Source organism: Schistocerca piceifrons, chromosome 3 (genome assembly GCF_021461385.2).
Source record: "Schistocerca piceifrons isolate TAMUIC-IGC-003096 chromosome 3, iqSchPice1.1, whole genome shotgun sequence".
NCBI lineage: Eukaryota > Metazoa > Arthropoda > Insecta > Orthoptera > Acrididae > Schistocerca > Schistocerca piceifrons.
The window spans coordinates 116,514,854-116,524,354 of record NC_060140.1 but is presented as its reverse complement, the minus strand read 5'-3'; the positions used below and the strand labels follow the sequence as shown (position 1 = coordinate 116,524,354).

At 45.5% G+C, this 9,501-nt stretch overlaps 1 pseudogene; it reads left to right on the top strand.

Annotated features, from left to right (window-relative positions):
• Positions 1–7,729: 7,729 nt before the first annotated feature.
• On the top strand, positions 7,730–7,847 carry LOC124790723 (annotated as a pseudogene).
• Positions 7,848–9,501: the final 1,654 nt, after the last annotated feature.

Genomic DNA, 9,501 nt, shown 5'->3' with positions numbered 1-9,501 from the left:
GGGGCCGACGCTATACGTGTAGGCGGCGAAACATTAAAGCTTGGTCGACCTTGCACATTATATTGTTGGTTAGGTATGCTAACCAGCTGGTGTTGTTGCTGTTGTGGTGAATAACCTCGATTGTTGCCATAATGTGTTTGCTGTTGCTGATAATTTTGACGATACTGATAGTCTATCACCTTTGATATTAAAATAGCGTGGTTATATGTTTATTGGCCTTGGCTATGATGTGAAAAATTTTTGTTTATGAAAGAATAATCTGATTGGTGAACTTCCAAAAGCTGTAACAGATCTCTAAATGCCGAAATATATTCTTTCTGCTGTCCTGCAAAAGGTCTTAACGATCTTGCTAATTTGGAACTACATAATCGGATAAGCGCTGATTCACTGTATCGCTCACTTAAGTACTGGTTTTGCTGTACCATGTGTTCAAAAAATTGCGTCACAGTGGGAAAATTTGAGTTCACATAATTCGGTAAGATAATAAATGATCCTTTATTCCGCGCTGTGTCGTCTTCGACCAATACGCTGACAGGAAAGCATTCTGAAATTCTTCTACCGAATAACATTGTCTCGCGATCGGTCTCATACGAGTTGTCGGTTCGCCTTCCAAAAAACTGCAAATAAATTCAAGTTAATGTGTTACGGGCCAAGTTGGTGGAAACGCAAAATTAAATTGTTGTATCCAATCCAAAGGGTGAATCTGTGTTCTGTCATTTTTAAATACCTTAAATTTCCTAATGGATAGAAAGTGCTTGTAATTAAAATTATCGTCTCTGAATGTGTGAGCAGGCTCAGGATTGTATGAGAATCTATTTGTCTGCGTCTATTCGGAATCTAAGTCATGTACTCTCTGTAAATTACCTAAGTTATACTTGCTGATGTAGCGACACATGAAACGGGTGAAAGCGGTGACGATGCAGTATGCGCATGACACTACTTTGACTCAGTCCACCGGCTCTCGCAATGTCCCGTGTACTCATGTGTGGGTTCATGGCAACAGCAGCTAACACACCAACTGCACCCGCTTCTCCTGTGACGGGCCTGTTACGGACCCGTTTCCATGCTACGACCATACCTGTTGCATACAGTTGGCGGTAGATGTTTTGCAATGTGCGGCACGTTGGATGCTCTCTGTCCGGGTACCGTTCTGCATACACCCTGCAGGCTTCAGCTGCATTTCGTCGACACTCGCCATAGATGAGTATCATCTCCGCCTTTTCAGAGTTCGAATACACCGTGGTCACAGTTCCTACAACACTACACTATCACAGACGTCTGGTAACACGGTGTACTACAGTTGGTCTGCGTGCGGAGACGAATGCAGAATAACAACAGCAGGAAGCGCTACATGCGGACACTGCGACAGCTAGACCAAACCACAACAGTGCACTACAGCCACACTCGTAAACACGGTCGTCATCGTAAACATGTCCCTGCAGATGCTGCTCGCCGACCGTGGCCCTGTTTGTTACAACATGCAACTGAACGTCGGAGGTTTCAAGCGTCAACTTTAGGTTACAATATCTCCGGAATGTAGTGAACATTTTACAATGCAACAAACGGCACTGATTGCGTATTTGTTTATATGTTCAGATGTGCTAACAAAACTAACGTGGTTCCATTTAATTAAACGTAGGTTTGTGTTAAAAAACATACTTCCGTGCGTTTTTGTATGGTTTGTATTAAACAATTACACTAGCCCCTCTCCTCACGTTCGGTCTGTGGAATCGGTTCGTCAGAATTTGATGTGGTTTACGAAATATATCCAGCGGTAACGTTAGGTGACTCACCCTGTATATGTTACTAGCGGAGAAAAGCGACATTGCCCAGTCATATTTCTTTATAGCTACACACCTATGCCTGTACCACGCAGCATTTGGCACTTGCGCTTAATCTTTGTGACATGTCTCCTGAATTATATTTCGTACAACGATATAACTTCGCACTTACATTTCGTGGTACACGAGTATGTGCACATTGTCTGTAAAAGTGTCGTGAACACAGTTAGTAGTAAAGAAGTAACAGATCATAGTATCTTGTGGTGCTTTTGCTTCACGAATAGCGGAAGAGTAGTAAGCGATAAACAATTTTTCATTCATCATTTTCTGGGAGTTGTCAGTGAGAAAAAATTTCATAGAAGCTTGTAAGATATGTGTAAAGTTTGTTGCAAGTCGCAAAGCGCTCTCCACGTGTCGCAGGCTACACTTCTTTTTCATCCCCCACCCCCACCCATTTGATAAGCAGGTGGTTCTTACCCCTACAGCGTTTGTCGCCTGACAGTTAGTTGTATGTATACCAAGTTTGGTTCAAATCGAACCAGCGGTTTAGCATGACGTGTGGGACATACACACACACACATGGACATTTCATGTTAGGTGCATTGTGCTGCCCCCTACTGTCAGGTACTCCATATCAGCGGCCTCACTAGTCACTAGACACCGTGAGAGAGCAGACTGGCGCGCTCCGCGGAACTCACGGACTTCGAACGTGGTCAGATAATAGGGTCACTTGTGTCATACGTCTGTAAGCCAGGTTTCCACACTCCTAAACATCCCTAGGTCCACTGTTTCCGATGTGATAGTGAGGTGGAAACGTGGAGGGACACGTACAGCACAAAAGCGTACAGGCAGATCTCGTCTGTTGACTGACAGAGACCGCCGACAGTTGAAGAGTGTCGTAATGTGTAATTGGCAAACATCTATCCAGACTATCACACAGGAATCCCAAACTGCATCAGGATCCACTGCAAGTACTATGACAGTTTGGCGGGAGGTGAGAAAACTTGGATTTCATGGTCGAGCGGCTGCTCATAAGCCACACATCACGCCGGTAAATTACAAACGACGCCTCGCTTGGTGTAAGGAGGGCAAACATTGGACGATTGAAGAGTGGGAAAACGTTGTGTGGAGTGACTAATCACTGTACACATTGTCGCGATCTCATGACAGGGTGTGGATATGGCGAATACCCGGTGAACGTCATCTACCAGTGTGTGTAGTGCCAACAGTAAAATTCGGCACCTGTTCATAATGCACGGCCTGTGGCGGAGTGGGTACATGACAATAACATCCCTGTAATGGACTGGCCTGCACACAGTCCTGACCTGAAACCTATGGAACACCTTTGGAATGTTTTGGAACGCCGATTTCGTGCCAGGCCCCACCGACCGATATCGATACCTCTCCTCAGTGCAGCACTCCGTGAAGAACGGGCTGCCATTCCCCAAGAAACCTTCCAGCAGCTGATCGAACGTATGCCTGCGAGAGTGAAAGCTGTCATCAAGGCTAAGGATGGGCAACACCATACTGAATTCTGGCATTACCGATGGAGGGCGCCACGAACTCGTAAGTCATTTTTAGCCAGGTGTCCGGATACTTTTGATGGTTCAAATGGCTCTGAGCAGTATGAGACTTAACATCTGAGGTCATCAGTCCCCTAGAACTTAGAACTACTTAAACCTTACTAACCTAAGGACATCACACACCGGCCGGCGATACTTTTGATCACACAGTGTACATACATATTACTTTGTTCCTGTAAACGAAACTTTAAGATATTATAGTGTGTTAAAAGCCAACAAATATTTTCTTAATCATACTTTAGCTACGAAATTCTTGTTTCAAAAATCGTGTGGAATTGCAGTCTATGAACAGGTCATAGCCTAGCTTTGATTGTCAAGGTGTTAATACGGACGATTAAAATGGCTGAGGCTGCTTCTGTTGTGTATTGAAACAAGCGCACCGAATACTGTTAAAAATGGTGAGAAACAGGTTATTCGTAATTCTTTTTTAAAAGTTTACAGGCAAAATTAGGTTTTAAGTTTTCCGAGAAGTGGCGAAACCAAGGAGAAACCACGCCCAGAAAAAATAAGGCATTTATGTTCTCGGTACGTGTGGCGTAGCAAATAGCTTTAGAAAATGGTAACCAGTGTTTTGTGTATCGCTGGTTCGAAACTTTCTTTGTTCTTTCATTTTTTATATTTTTTCAATCATTTCGCTACCCCCATCATTTAAATATTAAATTGTTTAAATATATTTTAATTGATACGTATCTATTCACCATTTTTAAAGGAAAGATGAATTTTTGTTTCTATTTCACGCAAAATTCCAGTTTCCATTTAAAAAAATTAATCTTTAATCGTCGATATTTTATAAAAGATTGTTAATAACGATTATTTAAATTATGAAGATATTAAGAATTAAATTTTTGGCATCAATATCCATTGTTCTATACCACAGATAACGCCTCACACAAGCCTGAAGGACCAGCATCGTGGAAACGCGGAGAACAATAATTTTCGCGCCATTGAACACATTGTACACATTCTTACAGTTTTCAACATAACACTGCTGTCTTAACCCAACAGAATTGATCTGGAGCCAGATTAAGAGATTTGTCGCGAGAAATAACAAGATATTTAAGCTGCCAGACGCACTGGAACTAATGCACGAAGCTTTGTCACACGTCACTGCCGAGCGCTGACGATCTGCAGAACAGCGCGCCATAAGGGAAAAGAAAAAAAATGTGGTTCTTGGGTGGTTTCGTGAATTCTGTTGTTGGTCGCCTCGTTATCAACGTAGGGGAGACAGATCCCGTAATGAAATGTGTGTTGAAAGGTGGCTACACTGAGCCACTGCGCCAGAGATTGCGCCAAAGAGTATTATTAAGCCGCCTCCACAGTGCTTGTCGAGAGCTCGTGGTAGTCAGTGCCTGTCGAGGACTCGGGGTAGTCTGTGCTGAGATGTTGTAGCAGAGAGTGTTTGTTGAGATGTGTTAGTAGGCAGTGCTTGCCGAAATGTGATATTGGAGAGTTCTGGTTGAGATGTGATAGTAGAGAGATGGTGTGAGATATATTGTAAGGATTGGAGTGATTTTCATCAATATAAATGAGGTAACCAACTCCGTTTCTTTTTATTTCAGTGTCCTAAATAATGCGTCATTACAGGTTCAGTCAACAAAGCATCTGGCTTGTGTTCTTATATTAGAGTGTAATTCTGCTTTCATTACGCAACTATAGTATTTGTAATTTTCTTTTATCACGTCAGTAAAATTGTTATTTAAAAATTCTTGTCTTGTTGAAGGAGAACCGTGCCAGATGTGCGTTGAGTCATACTTCCACATACAGAACAGTTATACTTGTGCTTTGGTTTAGTAGGTTTTATAGTTGCTGGGGACTTAATTGTGTTTACGAAAATTTTCTTTCATTGTTTGTTGTTATTCTATGCAGTCAGATTGCGTAATAATACTAGTCAGGGCCAACCGATTACGAGACACAGCGTAATCGGACATACAGCTACTAAAAACTAAAAGTATTTGCATTTTATATTTAATTAAGCCCCCATGCAGTGTCTCGGATTCGGATACGGTAGGAGTTCAGAGACAACCGTTCAACTAACTGTATTATCTTCAGTGGCTTCAGTATTAAACTGTACGGTGAAATCCCTGCAATACCGATGATAAAATCTTCTCAGGTTGACAGCCGAGTCAATGCGTTGTTCTCCTGCAACGTTTCAGCAAGTTTCTTACTTGCCGTCTCTCCTCACTCTCATCTGTTGCTTTCCCCTCTTTGGGGAAGTGTGTTGGGGAGTTTTTAGCCTTTTGGCTTTTACTCCGCGTGTTTGCTCGTGTATGTGATTATTTTCTGTGATTTTTGGATGTCTGCATAATGTGATGAATGTTCTGTATGTGTCTGGTACTTGCCTGAGGTTGGTGAGATGATTGACTTCACGGGGGAGGTAACAGGATTAGAAATTGGAGATAGGGACTTTCGCTTCGACTTAGTCGTCGAAGATGGTCATTGGGCGTTTGTGCTTGTTGCGGGACATGTCATACCGACCCAGGGAGCGGATGAGGTCATTTCCAGATCTGGGAGAGCTCTCATAGAAGGCCCTTGCCAGTTCTTGGAATCGCTCTTTCAGGAAGGGGATTTCAGCTGCGGCGTGCAGATCCTCAGACGGAAGAGCAGAGGTAGATGCAGTGTCCTCCTGAGGGCACGGTTTTGCAGCCTCTGGAGTTAGCCCAGATGCTGCTTCGCTACATATCCCCAGGCAGAGCAAGCATACTCCATTACCGGCCGTATAAGTGGCTGGTACACATTTACTTCTACAGAGCAGGGAAGGGAGTTGGTTCTGTTGAGCATTGGGTATAGGATGGACATTCTGACACAGACCTTCCTGTAGACCTCGTCTATGTGGGGCTTCCACGTAAGATAAGAGTCCAAGGTTACTTCAAGATACTTGGCGGTTCTGTGCCACGGGAGTTGGGTTCCTTTTAGGTGAAGACGAAGGTGGAGGTGAGGGGAGGGGGGGGGGGCGGCGTCGAGGAGGTCCGCGCCTTCCGAGCCTCCGGGTGACCGGCATAGCCTACGTCTCTTCAGAGTTGATGGTAATGAGCCAGTGACGGGCCCAAGTTTCAGTGACATCTAAAACCCTTTGTAGCGTATGGATGACCAGGTCCTTGTTCGCATTACGTGTGTAGAAGGCTGTGTCGTCTGCATACTGTGCGGTGTACACCAGGGGAGCGGTTACTCTGTCTGCAGTGTACGAACTGTACAAAAGGGACCCCAGAACCGATCCCTGTGGCACCCCAGCACGAATACTCCTTTTGTTGGAGGTGGCTGTTTCTACTTTAACAGAGAACCATCCAACCCTTGTGTTTATAACTTGTAGAGTAACTCTCTATGCCATACTGAGTCGAAGGCTATGTCTACGTCTAGTAGCACCATCCCACAGTAGCATCTGCGATTGAAGCCCTCTGTAGCTGCTTCAACCACTAATGATCTGTTGTGGGGCAGAATGATTTTGCCGAAATCCGAATGGGAAATCCGGCAGAAGTTGGTCTTTGGTAATATGTTCCTGTATGGGTATTAGCAGGCGCTCATAGATCACAGTGTCGGGTTCACTTCTCGTCCGGATCTTTATAGCCGCTGAACTACTGGTTTCGCTGCATCCTCGGCGCCGGTCGGGCCAATCAGGCGTGAGCGGAATCGGCGTGGCGGGGTGTGGTGGGGGGCAACCGCGGGCGTCAGTTCCTGGCGTCTCGTCTCGGTGCGGCCTGTTTATTCCTTGCGCCGTCACCGAGCTGCCTCCATCGGTGCGCTCTCGTCTTGATACTGTTGTGTTCCACGCGGTGCAGAGTTGGAAGCCACTACCCCGATTAAACAGGTCATCACTGTGCCGTATCCCCACTGCATCTTTAATAATAGAGCCCCAGAGACCATTCGCTCTACACAGTCTGTTGGTTTCTTCAAAATGAAACGTGTGTTCTTCACTGAGGCTGTGCTCCGCTACCGCGTGTTTTTCCTTTTGTCCGAGTCGAACGCTTCTCACATGTTCAGAGATACGTTGTGTGATGCAACGCTGCGTCTGTCCAGTATATTGTTTCCACATTCACAGGAAATGCTGTAGATCCAAGTTGTCCTTTACTGAGCCCAGCATATTCCTAATTTTTGGTGGAGGACGGAAGATGGTTTTCATCTTGTTCTTCTCTAGTATCCTGGCAATCTTGGCCGTGGACTGCCCCACGTACGGGCGGAACGCCAGACCTGCATGTAAGAAATAGACGATTCATATGTGGATTTAAGTTATAAGTTAAGAATTGAATTTGACATTATTAAAACTACACCTAACAAAAATAAGGAAAGAGTTGTTTTCTGCGTGTAAATATATATGCAAACGTTAACAAATATTTTGTAACAGAATGTTTACCTGTCTTATTCACTAACCCGGGCAATGGCCTTGCCACAGTGGATACACCGGTTCCCGTGAGATCACCGACGTGAAGCGCTGTCGGGCATGGCCAGCACTTGGATGGGTGACCATCCGGGCCGCCATGCGCTGTTGCCATTTTTCGCGGTGCACTCAGCCTCGTGATGCCAGTTGAGGAGCTACTCGACCGAATAGTAGCGGCTCCAGTCAAAGGAAACCATCATAACGAGCGGGAGAGCGGTGTGCTGACCACACGCCCCTCCTAGCCGCATCCTCAACTGAGGATGACACGACGGTCGGATGGACCCGCTGGCCCACTTGTGGATTGAAGACGGAGTGCTTTTTTTATTCACTAACCTACCAAAAATCCTAAGACATTACCTGTATATAACGATCTATGTGCACTTATTTCGGATGTGGAAGTCGGTAGTTGGATGACCTTCAAAAGTAGTTGAAACCAGGTAGTTGAAAGCGTAGCGACCCCCATTTCTTTCCTATACGAATGCCGCTGGGCTAGCAAGCTGCTAGTTGATGCGAGGGGGCTGGAGACAGCCTCGCAGAAGCGCCCGACGCGACGGCGGTAATGCAAGGAGCGCCTTAATGACTTTGCGATCGCGATATAGAAAGCGATGAAGCGACCGGAAATTAAAGAAGAGTGTCCATGTTTTACGAAATGCATATTATGTCCTTCTCAGAGCATAATTCTCAGATTTCGCGTCCTCTGAATTGTTTTTTTTCCGATTTCTAGCACCTGTTGTGCATGTGTTGCGGATGGCTCCCAGGTCTCATAGTAGACCCGAGTTAGCATTCGAGTGTGGATATGCCGAACGTTATATCCGGAACGATGTCGGGATTCGGATTCACAACACGTCACATTTGCGATAGGGCTCGAAGGTGGCCCAATCATGCTCTACGTACGGAGATGTGTTCTATGTTCGAAGTTGAATCCACCAGCGGGAAGAGCACGTCATGGGAGCCTTCTGCGACACACGTACAGACACAGACATAGATAAAACAGAGCAAACGTGCTGCAACTGTAGAATATGCGGTTGGAGGTGACTGGTTGCATTCGAGTACAGTACTGTACTACGCCGCCCGACCAGAAAAATAATGCATTTGCGCTAGGTGTTGGCAGCTGTACTACATTTACAAGCAATTCTGAAACACGGAACGAACGTGAACCGGAGATACAATCTTTTATTTTTCGTCGAGACAACATTCTGTTGTATATCTATTGAGATAATTGTGACACACGCGAGTTGACTGCTGTCTCTGGCCGCGTGGGAATGGGCGAGAGGTCTAGGGCGCTGCAGTCATGGGCTGTGCGGCTGGTCCCGGCGAAGGTTGGAGTCCTCCCTCGGGCTTGGATGTGTGTGTTCGTCCTTAGGATGATTTAGGTTAAGTAGTGCGTAAGCTTAGGGACTCATGACCTTAGCAGTTATCCCGTAGGATTTCACACAATTTTTTTTTTCTTGCTGTCTGAGATGCTTTCCTGGAAAAAAGGGAACCACCTGCCTCTAAACTTACTTGCGTATGCGTTAAAGGATGACAGAGAGTGGATGGAGTGATAGGGTGAGATGGAGCTGTAACGAGGTAGGATTTAACGATAGACTGACGATGCATTCTGGACAGAGAGGGGCATGTCGCTGTCGGTCATTTAACCGTTTTTCCCGTTGTTTTGTCGGGGTGCATCAGTTGCGTGACATAACCTGCGTTCGACTCCCATACAACTGTGTGTTCTGTGTATGACGTAGAGCACTGTCTACTTGCGATCGTTAACAGCAAACCTCTC